Below are 15,855 nucleotides of genomic sequence, written 5' to 3'. Positions count from 1 at the left end.
GCGATTGAAAATACCCGATATTGGTAGCGTCGCCCTGATGTACGCAAAGAATAAATGTCAGGATCCCAGCTGGAATTGAACCCGAGCATTCTGAACGGCAACGAAGCATCGTACCACATAACTACGCCAGGTCTCGGAACTACTTTTCAAATAGACACTAATTTTCGTGAAAGTTCCACAGTGGTCACAGTGCTGCACACCCAATTTTATAAACATTGCATGTATACTCCTTTGATAGAGCCGTCACGTCGGGTTAACGTCAGTTGTCGTTAGTTGCCATGCGTTCAACTTGATTTATGTAGCAGTGTCCAGGGCCAGCATCCTCGCGAGCATGTGTGCTTCATATCAGGTTCTGGTGTTGCTAATACTCATGTTCCAGTTGGCATTGTTGCGCAAGTGCAAACAACTGGTTATATTGCATCACAGCACCACACGGTGGCGCTGTCGTGCAATGGGTAAGACATCTGCTTTACGTGCATGAGGTCCCGAGTTCGATTACAGTGCTGGAGTGGTCTGCAGACGTAGGTGATTGCGATACCAATGGTTTTCCAATTACCTATGATCATATAAACATCTGGAACTCTTAAACATATATCTGTGTGTGCGACCATTTGTACATATACTTAGCGTTATTTCATGACGTGTTGCTCAATAAGAAATTGCAACATGGTCACCTTCCCTCCGCATGCTTCTCCTAAAGTTCATTTCAGGTAAGTGGTATCTGCCAAATTTATTTTTTTTTCAGTAAGCATCGAATTCAAGGCAAATTTTATTGGAGACTAAGTTACCAATACTTGTCTCTGTAAGGAACTTGATGAGAAACAACTATATTTTATATTATTAACGTGCGTGGGTTTCCTCTTCAATTGAAAAGGGTGCGCGCATGCCGCTCCTCTAGTCTGGTCGTGGATGTGGCTACCTACAACCGCGACGACTACTACATACATTGCGGACGCATCACCCATGGCATAGGGAGATTCAACCCCAAAAAGTGCGTGCGTTCCACCCTCTAGTACTGCCGAGAAGGTAGCTACCTACTACGACTGCTACTACTACTACTACTACTACTACTTCTACTACTACTACTACTACTACTGCTGCTACTGTAGTGAATAAGAAAGACGTTGATACCATAAGGTCAGCTATCATCAACAAAAGAAAAAGGCACGAGATCAGCGATCAAGCACCGTCATCTGTGTCCACCTGCGTTCTTTTAGCGCTACCACCCGCTTGCTCAGTCCTTCAATAAACCCCCTTTACACTACTACTACTGCTACTACTACTACTACTACTACTACTACTAGTACTACTACTACAACATACATACATACATCGCCGACGCAGAACCCACGGCTTAGAGAGCTTCGCCCCTAAAAGATAATTGTCTCTGATGAAATAACCTACAGAGACGAGTATCGGTGACACAATCTGCAATAAAATTTGCCTTCGATTTGATACTTACTAAACAAAACTAGCATTCCGACCAGCAAAGGTGGCCAAGTTAAACTAGCTGGGCGTAACCTCCTTGGTTTTAGCAAGTTTTAGCGAGGGTTTGGCCGCAGTGCCATCTTTTAGAAGCGGTGAAAGGTGTGAACTAGACACCAAGCACAGGCCGTAAGAAAGTGCGCGCTGGCCACTCCTTCGGTCTGACCAGACCACCTCTCGTTTAGTCCTTGGAATGCCCCAGACTGCTATTTTAGGATCGCAGCTCACACCAGGTGAACACAACCACCGCAAGTGATCCAAATACGGCTGCTAAAGCTCGTTAATGCAGCTGGCCGATGAAGCCGAGCGTTCCGAGTTCTCCAAGTGCCATCATGGACTACGGCAGTGGTGGCGTATTGAAACTTGTGGTGAGATCGATCTGTTGTGTTTACTACCATTACATGTGACGCGTAATGTTTAGCTTTGTTTACGTGAAGTATAAATACATTCAACGTGGTATTTTAACAGTAATTGTCAGTGAAGGTTTATTTTGAACAACCGTACGCAACTTGCGCGTTTTAATGTAAGGAAAACATCAAATAATATATTGGTGTGCACATGAACTTTCCCGTAGAACCTGAACAAATACAAAAACAATGTGTAACTTTTGATGCTGTAGAAGACAAATGTTCCTGTATAAGGTGGAAGCAGCCAGTGGGGCACCCACGGCACAACACAATAGAAACTCCGGCGTTCGTGTTGCCCTGATTTCTCTTACTTTTTTTATTGGGAATCCGTAGCAACAACCTCTACTACCTGATGTTCCAAGTAAGTGTAACTGTTCACTGTTCTCCGCCTATTGTGTCTCTGTGACGCATGATCTCTCCTGAAGCAACATTACATACGGCCCCAGAGGCTCTGTGGAGCAGATCTCGTTGCCATATATATATATATATATATATATATATATATATATATATATATATGACGCTATAACAAATGGGCGACGTGGCTTAGCGCATACCCCATGTTTATTCCGTTCAGACGTCTTCCTCCTCGGCTTCTACTACAAGTCACTGCCTTCCTACGTCCCAGGATTCCATTCCTGGGACGTAGGAAGGCAGTGACTTGTAGTAGAAGCCGAGGAGGAAAAAGTCAGAACGGAATAAACATGGGGTATGCGCTAGGCCACGTCGCCCATTCTTTATAGCGTCACACGAGTCGACAGGATGAAGACCTCCCAGCCACTTCATCAGTGTCTCATCATCGACGCAGTTCTCCACAAGACGTCCTGACAATACTTCGACTACGGAATCACCTCCTGGCCGCACACAGTGACCAGCACCATGACAGAATCATCGACTGACCTTCCCATTCCTAAGTACACCGGAGCAGTGGACGACGGACCTGTACAGGACTGGTTCGACCTGTTCGAGCTCCACGCAACCGCTGCATCATGGTCGGAACGGGAGATGGCCATAAACTTTACTGACTACATCTCAGGTGAGGCATTCAAATTTTACCTCACCCACATCTTCGAGAACGATGAGTCTTGGAAAAAGATCAAAGAAGAAATGATCACCCGTTTCAAAGAATACGATGAAGACCTGTCCATACTTCATCAGCGGAAGGCTTTTCAAATCACCCATCACAGTTACGCGAAGTCTTCCTGCAGTAAGCCTATTTTCCAAACCAGACCTCAGAGAAAATATACCACCATTGTACCATCATATGACTTTTTCGAAAAAACGTCACGCATTCGAACACCGACTGGTAACTTGCACGTCGCAACAGACATGGTAAAGCGTTCGTATACCGAAAGGAATCTAGACGATTTCGCCAAAAAAACTGAACCTAAAGCCACCTTTCCCAAGAGCAATGAAATCAGCATTTTCAACGTGTTCACTGCACCACAACACTTCAGATTTTACTGAACCAACCGAATGCCTTGATGCTTCGTGTCACACACAAGGCCCAAACGGTTTCGAGCGTGTGACAGAATTTACGTGTGACGAGCTGGTGAATCCTCGCAATACCAGCCCCCACCCTGACGTTCCAGACCATGGTCGTTCGACAGACATTCTCAGCCTAATCACGCTGCAAAAAGAAAAACATACACCATCAGAACCACCTGAAGCCATGTCTGTTGTGCTCTCATCGTCAAGTCATAACACAAATGTGAGTCAAAGCACTGCAGGAATTTCGAGTCCACCAACGCCGGCGCATTGTCAACTGACAGAAGCATTTACAATCAAGGACGACTCACAACCCTCTTAAGAGATTTCTCATCAGCCTGTCACGCTGCTTTCATCGCAAGATAAGTCTAGCAGTACAGTGTCGATTACCCACAATCTACTGATCACAACACCATGTAAAGAAAAGCAGACTCACGTTCTTAATAGAGGCCCATCTGACGAACTTTCACAACAAGACGAGCAATTTCAACAAAGGCCACTCTACGAACTCCAAGAACTGCAACGGCTACTCGAACAAGAACAGCGATCAAGTGAAACCTCCTCACGAGTGCACTTGTGGCTGAAAGGTCTTCAGAGACAACATAAAATAAAGAAGCAAAGACAAAGTCGATGCCTAAGCCATCTTCGCAGAAATCAACGTCAACAAAATTTTCTGCTCCAGTTCTCAAAGCCATGTCTGCGATCCAACAAACTGAGAGAACGCCACAGAAAGTTACGAAAGAGACATGAAGCTACTACGTATACAACGGAGAAAAAAAGACATCGTCCCATCATCCTCGGTTCTCACGCACGCCGACTAGAAGCAAAGCATCTATTGCCACGACGGCGCTGGATCCCATGCCAAAGACATCCGTTAATCCATTGCTACACAGATTTCAAGCTTTGTTCGTTCTTCACAAGACCTCAAGTCGTGTCATCATCAGTGGAGATGTGCAGGGCAGGGTTATGCTACCCAGGGCACAACAGTCAGCCTCGTCCACCAGAGCTACCCTAGATATGACTGGACTGCTGCCCTATACTGTGAAGCTTTTGTGCGAGTTAAGAAAATCCCTCCTGAAATCGAACTACCGCGCATTTTGACATTCTTCACTTTATGCTTTTTGTTGTTTTGTTGATTTTAACTCGCGCATTCTTTCGGGGGGAGGGGGAATCCTGGGACGTAGGAAGGCAATGACTTGTAGTAGAAGCCGAGGAGGAAGAAGTCAGAACGGAATAAACATGGGGTATGCGCTAGGCCACGTCGCCCATTCTTTATAGCGTCAATATATATATATATATATATATATATATATATATATATATATATATATATATATATATATATATATATATATATATATAGTGTTATTCAATGAATGCTAGTGACACATTGGAGGTGACGTTCAAATTTATGCAGAATTTTTTCATTTATATGCAATGTACTCAAAAATACGATGAATGACGACGTAATGACAATAAGCTGACGGGCAAACCTCTGGTAGATGGGTCGCGTCGGTAAATCCTGGGTTATTACTGCCGAAAAAAAAGGAAGCATGGACGAAAAAGATTGCAGATCAAGTAGCGCCTCTCCATAATCCCAGTCGTGATAGTGGCCGCAATACTTTGGGCCGATCTATTATTACTGCTTGTTCTTTCGGCCGAACAGTAAACACCATCTTTTCTCTATGTTGACGGTTCAGTGGTGTTCGCTTTGGGTATTGAGCTTTGGACGCGTTTCACGGATTTATTTGTCCCACGAGACGCTTGTATTTTTGGCTGGCCACAGCTTTGGTAGAGTCCGAGAGAAGGCTCTTGATGCGGGAGTACTGTTGTACCTCGCGGTTTACAATTTGCCGAAACGCTGGTACTGCGAATCGCTCAAACCTTTACACGCCAGTGATGACGGTTTCATAAAGTAAACTTAACTCACGAACTTTCAATCTTCAGTATCAGAGAACATTGTGACCGATAATCTGCATGCAAATGCTCATCTGTATCAATCTGTATACAAATCGCTTATGATAATTCAAAGACACTTGAATGTAACTGAATCCTCGTCGACATGTGGGGTTTAACGTCCCAAAACTACTACATGATTATGAGAGACGCCGTAGTAGATGGCTCCGGAATTTTCGACCACCTGGATTCTTTAAAGTGCACCCAAATCTGAGCCTCCTTCATCGAAAATGCTGCCGCCGCAGCCGAGATTCGATCCCGCGACCTTCGGGTCAGCAGCCGAGTACCTTAGCCACTAGACCACCACGGTGGGGCAATGAAACCCTCGTCTACGCCATATTAATAAATGTTATTGAAAAAGGTTGCAACAGTTTTGTAGTTTTGTTGCATAACTTAAACGAACAGTACTTTAAGGTAAGACTGGACAGAACTGTTCGTGAAAAACATAAGAGTATATTATGTAGAATAATTAATTGCTTCAGGAACACTTGCAATAGATTCGTATTGTACTACTGTGATGTTATTATAAAACGCAGGTTGCTGCTGTTACAGCACCCGGCCAATTGAACTGGCAGAGGTATGTCTTTATGTTCTGCTTGAGTACGTCGTGAATCTTCTAAACTTAGAATTCTGGAAGTGACTGCTGCACCTATTTGAAGTCATTTAGTAAACTGGGAGCTTCTCAATATAATCGTCATCGTGAGCCATCTTATTTCCGCTGCAGGAAGTCCTCTCCCATCAATCTTGAACCAAGCCTGCCCTGCACGAGCTAATGCGTTTCTATTTATTTTCAATATTTGCTCCATGTATACTCAGTTTGTCCAGATCTGTAACCTTTGTTTTACGAAAAGCCCGATATTTGCCTCAGTCGTCTGCAAAACGCCGCAGTCATATTTAATACAAACTGTAGTTTGTGCTGAAATCGACCACATCACGTAATGATGAGTATTACCGACTTGCGCGTGGTACCAATGCCCATTCTGTAAGTTTTGTTGATGCCTTCTTATCTAATAAGAACTATAATTTGAAATTATTATTGCACTCTTAAAATGTGACATCGCTGTCTCGTATTTGGTAAGTATTGAAGCTTCACCTCCTGAATACATGGGTTATACCTCGAATCAAGTAGTGCACTTATTACAAAGTGACCTACTATAACACTATAAAATACGTTCCGACCGTAGCTCACTAGAATTTTCTTTTTTTCAATCTCCCTCTAAGAAAGACGGATTACATGCCACAACGTATTTTCCAGCCGTACTAACTAATTCAACAGTATAAAACGGTATGTTTATCCAGTCTCAAAGACTAACAACAAAATATCACACACTACGCTAAGAAGGCTTGGTTTTGTTGGCGAATAGAGCAGCAACAGCCAATCGACCAACTGGTGCTCGTTTGAACCCAGACAATCTGGTGGATTGCCTGACACAACTGAGTCAATTGCGTGCTGTTATTAGTTCGTTGGACGAGGTCATAGATAATGCTGTATCGGTTTTACAGCACCAAGGATGTATATGCACACGAAATTTATATATAAAATTGATTGATTGATTGATATGTGGGGTTTCATGTCCCAAAACCACTACATGATCATTCGAGACACCTTAGTGAAGGGCTCCAGAAATTTTGACCTCCTGGGGTTCTGTAAAGTGCACCCAAATCTGAGCACATGGGCCTACTCTATATATGAAATTGATTGATATGTGGAGTTTAACGTCCCAAAACCACCATATGATTATGGGAGACGCCGTAGTGGAGGGCTCCGGAAATTTCGACCACCTGGGGTTGTTTAACCTGCACCCAAATCTGAGCACACGGGCCTACAACATTTCATCCTCGATCGGAAATGCAACTGCCGCAGCCGGGATTCAATCCCTCCATATATGAAAATATGTTTAAATCTTTTATGAAATGTTTTTCACTGTGACGTAGTCTTTGAGAGTGGATTCAAATAGCAAGACTCTAAATTCAAGGTTTGGATCAAGAATAGGCAGCTTACTAGTAACTGTTTCATTTTTATTTTCGTTCTGACAAAGCTGGTACGACACTGCATCGGAAGATGTGGAACTGCTCTATAATCTCCACAGCTTTTCTTGAAAACTAACAGTCCACTGCTAGTGTACCCCTTCAAAACATAGTATACAAAATATCAACTTATCACATAAAAGCAATATAAAAAACTAGAAATCTGTCCCGGCACCCCAATTATAAAACAGAGTTTTTTTTCGTGGATGTCGAGCATGCCGAAATTGCCGAGTTGACGGCTTCTAAGCGACGTAGTAATTAGGCTACTCCTCAATGCATTCAGACCGGTAAGCGTTCATTCTTGGTGGAACAGCCACCTAAAGGTCAATCTCCGGTAGGGTTTCACGCTACATGAGCTGAGACCGTTAAGTCTGGTTGCTTTCAGCGTGTCGGGTGCACGAAAGAGAGGGAAGTCTAGAGAAGCCGAAATTCTTGCAAAGCGAGACATGGGAGATGGCAAAGGGGTTTCCCAAAGAGTGAAACCTTAGGAGGCTCAGCCTTGCACAATGTCACTTCCACGCGTTTTGTGGTGTTGAAATTTTATCCCACAGGTCCCGTACAATGGGCGAGTTAAGAGGAGTTCACCTTATTCACGATAAACTGGGAGAGTTGGCAAAGACTGGACCATTCGGGAATTTAGGTCGAGTGAGTGAGTGAGTAACAACTTTATTAGTCGAAGGGGTGAGGGGTAAGGGAGGCTAAGCCACGAAGGCTGCCAGGCTGTGCTTCTCGATGACTTCTTCCGCTCGTTTCAGGACCCGTGTCTGGATGTCTATGTCGTTGCTGGAGAGAAGGGCCTCCCATTGTCCCTCGGTGGGGGGTGAGCAAAGGAGGTCGGCGGGCGGGGGATCCTCCGGGTAGCCCCAGAGGATGTGGTTCAACGAGGCAACGTTGCCGCACAGGCAGCAGCGTGGATCGATGGCACCTGGGTGCATGTATGAAAACACGAGGGGGCACGGGAAGGTGCGGGTCTGTAGGCGACGCCAGGCGATCTCGGACCGCTTGGGAAGGCTGCTGTGAGGATGTGAATAGAAATATCGCTCGAGGCGATAGTGCTGAGTGATGTCGTGGTAGGTGACCAGGGGCTCCGGCACCAGGGCGTCCGACTCTGAGTGGCCCACCGCTCGGTCGACGAATCCTCGAGCGCGTTGGTGAGCTGTCTCGTTGCCGGGGTGACCCGAGTGGGCGGGGACCCAGATCAGTTCTATGCGGCACTGCTCATCTTGCTGCAGTAGGGGCCGAAGTAGCCGTAAGGTGGTAGGCGAGACGAGACCTCGCGCGAAATTCGAGATGGCTTGTTTCGAGTCGCTGATTATGACGCTTGCGTCAGCCGAGGTCGCGGCCAAAGCAATGGCCACTTCCTCCGCCTCGACGGCGTAAGGCGTTCTGACGGTGCCAGCCGTGATGGTCGGCCCCAAAGGAGCTGAGGAGGGCGACACGGAAACGACTACGAAGGCGTCCCTGCGTGCATTGTATCGGGCCGCATCTACGTAGGCGACGGCCGGGTGGTCGGCGTACTTTGCGTGAAGCATGGCGGCACGGGCTTGGCGGCGAGCGTCGTGGTGGCCCGCCAGCATATTCTTAGGTAGCGGCTTGATGTAGAACGCCGCTCGAATAGCATGGGGTAATGAGACCAGATCCGGAGGGTGGGAGGAGGTGTCGTGGCCGATGGAGGAAAGGATGTGGCGACCGGTCGGCGAACGGTAAAGGCGTTGCACTTGAGCGGAGCGGTGAGCCTCAATCAACTCGTCGAGCGTGTTGTGTACACCCAAACGGAGAAGACGATCGGTGGACGTGTTGGGGGGAAGGCCGAGGGCAGTCTTGTATGCCCGGCGGATGAGGACGTCAATTTTATCGCGTTCCGATTTTAGGAGACGTGTATAAGGAAGGCCGTACGTGAGGCGGGAAACGACGAAAGCGTCGACAAGGCGAAGTAGATCGTGTTCTCGCATGCCTTCACGCCGCGCACGGACACGGGCGAGCATACGTGCGGTCTGCTGCACCGAGAGCGAGAGCTTGTCTATGGTGTGTGTATTATGGCGGTTGGACTGTAGGATCAGCCCGAGCACGCGGAGATGCGAAACGACGGGGACAGGAGTAGAGTTGGCATGAACCGTGATGGTGGGGTGGGGAGTTTTGTAGCGACGCCGGTCGGGAGGCCGCATGAGAAGAAGGGCCGATTTGGCCGCTGAGCAAGTAAGACCGGCCGCGTGCACGTGGGACGTGACGACGTCGGTTGCGCGTTGCAACGTCTGCTCGATATGGCCGTCAGAGCCCGACGTGACCCAGAGAGCAATATCGTCCGCGTACAGGGTGTGTTTAAGACCGGGGATACGGTCCAGCTTGCCAGGAAGCGAGCGGAGGACAAGATTAAATAGAAAAGGCGACAAGACGGCGCCCTGAGGGGTGCCACGAGGGCCAAGCTCGTACGTGGGAGACGGGAGGTCCCCTATGATGATTTCGGCCGTGCGGGCGGTGAGGAACGCGCGAATGTAGTTGTAGGTGCGGGTGCCGGGATTGAGGGCTGCGAGTTCGGCAAGGATAGCCGAATGGGAGACGTGGTCGAACGCCTTGTGAAGGTCCAGGCTAAGGAGAGCCTTTGTGTCTGAAAATGTGGGTGGGTCGAGGAGGTCATGGTGGAGTTGTAAGAGGACATCTTGCGTGGATAGGTGGGGGCGGAAACCAAGCATGGTGTGGGGAAGGAGATGGTGTGCGTCCGTGTACGTTTGCAAGCGAGCGAGAACGACATGTTCGATAGGTTGTGCGTTAAAGGCAATCCTATGCTGTTTGGGAGGTTTTTTGTTCCCTCTGTTTTCAAAAGAAGAGTCCTTTGTAGAACGCGCTTGGTAGATTAGAGGAGAGTAGGTTTGACGTTACACTCCGAGAGTATAAGAAAGGCTGCATCGAAAAAAGCCCTCTAGTTCAAGCTATACAGGCTGCCGTGCTTATATTTGATCATATTTCTCGTTGTTTCTTTAGTGACTCAATCAAATTAGGCATAAGACAAATGTTTTATTCGAGAAAGTCTTGCATATACTCAATATCTAGCCCACAGAATAAAAATATTAGCGTGCGCATAAAACTATCAATCTGCCATCTCGGAGAAAGCATTCATCTTTCACTGTTTCGCAACAGCCACGCAAGCATGCTTGGAAGACCATGTCATGCGTATTATTTGCATCCAATTAATGAAAGTACATTAATGTGAACGGAATGAAAGTACATTAATGTGAACGGCACCGATTGATACAGTGCTTCATGCATTTTCAAGCATTTCGCGTTGCAAGTATTGTCAAACGAGGGCACTAACTACAGTCATCTATGTTCCCGTTACTGTTTTCGTATATTCGCCTCAAAACACGCGTGCATCTCGTTAACCTCTGTCTTACCCTGTCTTTTTTTCTCGCCGTAACTTCTGTGATCATGTGCAAAAAATGTTTTCACGCAAAAAAATAACACACCCAAAATTTGGCAAGTGGTTAGAGCAAGCAATACTTTGTCGAACACTTCAATTCCTTTAGTCGCAAGATATGAAGCAACTCGGCTCGTTTTTATACAGCGAAAGCTTTTACGAGACCACAACTCGGGTCACGCGCCGCCATAGTTTTCCGCCGCCGCCAGTGTCCGTAACCACATCGCATGAAATTAGAAAAAAAAAACCTAGTACCAGCTACACAGCAGAAGTCGAACCCGGATTGATTGATTGATTGATTGATATATTGATTGATTGGTTGATTGGTTGATTGATTGATTGATTGATTGATTGATTGATTGATTGATATGTGGGGTTTAACGGCTCAAAACCACCATATGATTATGAGAGACGCCGTAGTGGAGGGCTCTGGAAATTTCGACCACCTGGGGTTCTTTAACGTGAACCCAAATCTGAGCACACGGGCCTACAACATTTCCGCCTCCATCGGAAATGCAGCCGCCGCAGCCGGGATTCGAACCCGCGACCATCAATGGGAGGGTGCCTTGCTTTTCAAACTAATTCACTTCTTGAAAGAGAGGGTTGGAATAATTAGGTAATATAGGTAATAATAAAAAGGCGTAAAATTTCTAAAAAAACGTTGAAAAGAAAACATAATAAACATACAAAAAAGAAAAAATATACATAAAACAACTGAAGTTAATGATTTTTAGCATTCCATTCTTTTAGATTTTCGTAAGAAGTTTGTAACAGCGGTAAAAACGCTCCTGTGGCTGAATCGAAATGCGACTGCGCCAAATGAAAGAATCACCGGAAGTGTCAAGTTTAAGCCCAACTTTCGTAGGGGTTCTTCTAGTAGATTTTTTCTTTGAGTTTTGAATTTTCGGCATGACAAAAAGAGGCGCTCCAAAGATTCCCTCTCATTACAACAAAGACACAAAGGCGACTTTGCCAGACTCGACCTGCGAAGGTAAAAGTTCAATGAGGGGACTCGACAACGCAGCCTGGTAATCACTATTTCTTCCTTTCTTGATGAACACCAGTTGTTCTTCCAAGGGAACATTAGCTCTGGGAAGTGTGATACAAACAGAGGGGATTTTTCAAAGTTATTGGCCGTTGTGCGATTTTCAAAGCGTGCTGCTGTGATATATTGCGAAGTAGGTAAAATAGGTAAAACAGGACAATCAAGGGAAGATACAGCTAGTGCATCTGCATGCTCATTCAGAGCTAAACCTCTATGGCCTGGTACCCAAACTAGTCGGACGAGTCGCACATGTGTAGGAATGAGCAAGTAGAAAGTTTCTAAGGTTCGCGAAAAAGTTGGTTAGCTTAAGGCATTACACACCTAAAGACAGTCTGTTAGAACAGTCACCGCTGATAGATCTTGCGGCACTTTACTCAATGCAAGTACTATTGCCCGTAGTTCAGCTTCGTAAATAGGTGTAAAGTCGGGTAATCGAATTGAGAAAGCCCAATCTAGAAAGGATGATACGATTCCTACGCCAGCCTTCTCTTCATAAACCGAAGCGTCAGTCGCTATCACAATGAATGTTTCTATATTGGCCAAATGATCTTCCAAAATGCCATTTATATACTGATATGGTAATTTTTTTGCATTCTTGGGATATATATCATCAAACTCTATCCTAATTGCATCTACAGTGCTGAGTACAAGTGTTTCCCAAAGGTTAACTCTTAAGGGCTCCAAAAGCTTCTGAGTAAATATTACTTGAGGACACCTTAATTTAGGCCATTGGTGGTTGAAGAATGAGGTCTGCTGGTTAAAGAACACATACTGTGATCTCCGCTGAGGTGATGATAACTTTTAAGGAATGTACGTACTGTTCGAATATGAAATCTTTTGATAAGAGAAGGCAGGCGGGATTCTTCGTATAGGATATTGTTGGCAACATATTTCGGTAGCCCTAGACATAAGCGTAAAGATTCGCGTTCTAGCAAAATCAGTGGTCGAACTTTGTAGGCCGGAGTGTCAGAAAACAAAACACAGCCGAATTCTAATATCGGTCGAATCTACATGCAATATATCATAACGAGCACGTCTCTACGCAAACCGGCATGATAATTACTGAGCCTGCGCAGCATCCCTACGGCACGTGCTCCTTTAGCAGCCATGTTTTGTATGTGGGGACTCCAGTTAAATATTTCGGTGTAGGTTACCCCCAGGTGCCTAACTGACTCGACCTGAGGTATGGCGTCCTGTCGGTACATTAGTGAAATTCGCACTGCGGCATTTTGTTCGAAAAGTATGATTGTACTTTAGTTTGTATTGAGGCATAGGTTGATATCCTCCAGCCACGTTTCCAGACTATTCATGTATGTCTGCAGAATCAGGTACAGAGTGTGAATGTCCGCCGACCATCTACATATTTTTCTCTTTTGAGTCCTGTTTTTCTTCTTCTTCTGCTCTTCTCACGGCTCTTATCCAATGCAGGGTATTGGCCGAGTGTTAGGTGAATTGTTTTTTAAAGTGTTTCCTCACAATACTTCTCTTATTATCTACGAATAGGTAATACAAGAAAATATAATTACTGAATAGTATATTTAGGTGTTTAAAAAGATGAAGAATTTAACTCAATGTCCTTTTAGTCTGACTGATACCTCTATGGCGTAGAAAAACCCAGCACCATTTCTTCGTTCACTTTCTCTTTTTCTTCTTTATACTTTTCTTCCTCCCTACGCTACGCTTTACTGTCTCACTTCTTTCTCTCTTTCCACTTCACCCTCTTGTCGTATTTTCTTTCTCTTCACCCTCACTTTCCTTTTCAGCCCCCTTGCTATAGAAGGCTATGTTGTGCTCTGCTCTCGTGCCTGGATAGCCTAAAAGTTACAATGCTTGCCTTCGGATCATTAATACGCGGCTTTAAATGCCGCCTCATCAAGCCTATTTTCTTCCAGTGTTTCACGAATACGTGGCTTCGAGTGCCACCTCCTCAAGCCACTTTTTTCTTTCAGTGTTTATCTCTCTCGTAGTTTCTATCTCTTTCTCTGTCCATTTCTTTTTTCTCTCCTTTCATTTGTTCCTTCAATAATCGTGGTGACTCCATATCACGCCCAAGAAATCACTTCTTGTGATTTGAAAGGTTTCAGGAAAGCAAGCGTTGTAGAAACGTTCAGCAAGAAAAAGTGTGTCGCAGCCCGCGCAATATCTGAAACCGTACGAAAGATTGAGGATGGAAGAGTTCGAATCTTTAACATTTAATCGAAGTTTTTTATGATATCCCTAGTTTGATCTGTTCGTTTTTTTTTGTTAGCGTTTGATTTCGTCCACATGAGCGACCCCCAGGCACACTTTTGGGGGGGGGGGTTCTTTATGAAATGGCCCGCGGCTCAAACTTTTTGCGTCGTTGCAACTTGAGTACCACTTTTTCGGTGAAAACACGTAGCTTTCTTTTTCAATGTCAACAGCTAGCTTCTCATTGAAGACGCCTGAGGGCGCCTTCAATACTGAAGAGATTTCCGGCACACAACAACGTTAGTACTTTTTTTTTTGCCACGCTGGACACATGGACTCGTAATCCTGGTCTTGCACTGAAATGTCTGTTTTACTTCAGTATTAGCGCTCTGCAGTACAGTCAAGACTACTGCGTATTATGTATACACCAACTCACGCCCACAAGTACGCCAATCATCTTCGCATTTTGAAAAGTATGCGCACTCACACGCTCACACACTCGCACGCGTGCATGCAAGCAATTATGCATGAATGCATAAACAATCGAGAACATACGGGCACATGCACACACATGCATGAAGCCCGCAACAGCACACGTGTGCATGTATGCATTCACATACACACGAAGAAACTCGAAAGCATCGCAAACAGTTTTCTTGAAAATTGCTGCGCCTAGTGCAGGCAGATGGTTAAAAGCGATGGCGCGCCTGAAACAGAAGTTTGCAGAATCTACTTTCACAACAGCATCGCTGTCTCAATCTAGAGAAAAAATCTGCTCCGCTGTTGTTGCGTGGCAATAGAAAGCCTAAGAACAGTCGGCGAGAAAAAGTGAATAGTAGAAGTGGAGGCAATATCCCAAGAGCCGCACTCCAATATTGACCGAATCGGAACGACGTTCTATTCCACAAACAACACTGTAAAGTGATCAAAAACATTGAATGCATTTCGCATGTCCACTGTACATGCACTGGTATGACGGTAACAATAGCTTTTCCTTCAATGAATCTTCCAGGAAATTAAATGTTAATACAAGGGTAATTGCATTTGTAATCATTCTTTATAATGTTATTTCATTCAGTTCAGTCATGATGTCAGTTTTCAGTGAATGTGTATATAACCTTACAAAGATCAAACCATGAGTTAGGGATGCAAACTTTTCCGTATAAAACTAACGCTCGATCCAATACTATCGCCAGGATCATACTGTGGTGCAAAATTCACGGTTTTACTTCGCAATATGTGCTTAAGACCAGGTCCTGTTCCTCGTAGTAGCATCACATTTTTTTGTGTTCTTTTTCAGAAAAATTTACCTTATGAATGAATGCCCGTAAGTTTGGGTTTAGTGATTTCGATATTTATTCGATTCTTCTTGCCATCAAGCGGAGTCACTGGTACTCTCGCGCGTTTCAAGGTTTTTTTTTCAGGTCAGGCCTAAATATTGCAGAATCTGCTTTCACAACAGCAAGGCTGTCTCGATTTAGAAAAAAATCTGCTTCGCTGTTGTTGCGTAGCAATAGAAAGCCTAAGAACAGTCGACGAGAAAACGTGAATGGCAGAAGTGGAGGCAATGTCCCAAGAGCCGCCCTCCAATATGGACTACATCACGACGCCAGGCTCGAGAAGATAAAGCACACGAAAGAAAATGGCACAAAAAGCGCTGAAGGGGGCGAGAATTGCACGTGCTCCTCCCGCATTTTCAATGTGACCCGCAATTGCACGTCTCGCAAGCACCGTTTTCCTCAATAATACAGAGTGCTCGTGAACTATTACGATGAGCCCACTTCCCCTTCAAGTTGATGAATTATTCTTCAGATCGTACGAACGCGTTCACTTCTCACTTCTAAGATCCTCGACAGGGAATAACT

The sequence above is a fragment of the Rhipicephalus microplus genome, chromosome 2 (assembly GCF_043290135.1).
Source record: "Rhipicephalus microplus isolate Deutch F79 chromosome 2, USDA_Rmic, whole genome shotgun sequence".
NCBI classification, from domain to species: domain Eukaryota; kingdom Metazoa; phylum Arthropoda; class Arachnida; order Ixodida; family Ixodidae; genus Rhipicephalus; species Rhipicephalus microplus.
Note: the sequence above shows the minus strand (reverse complement) of the source record.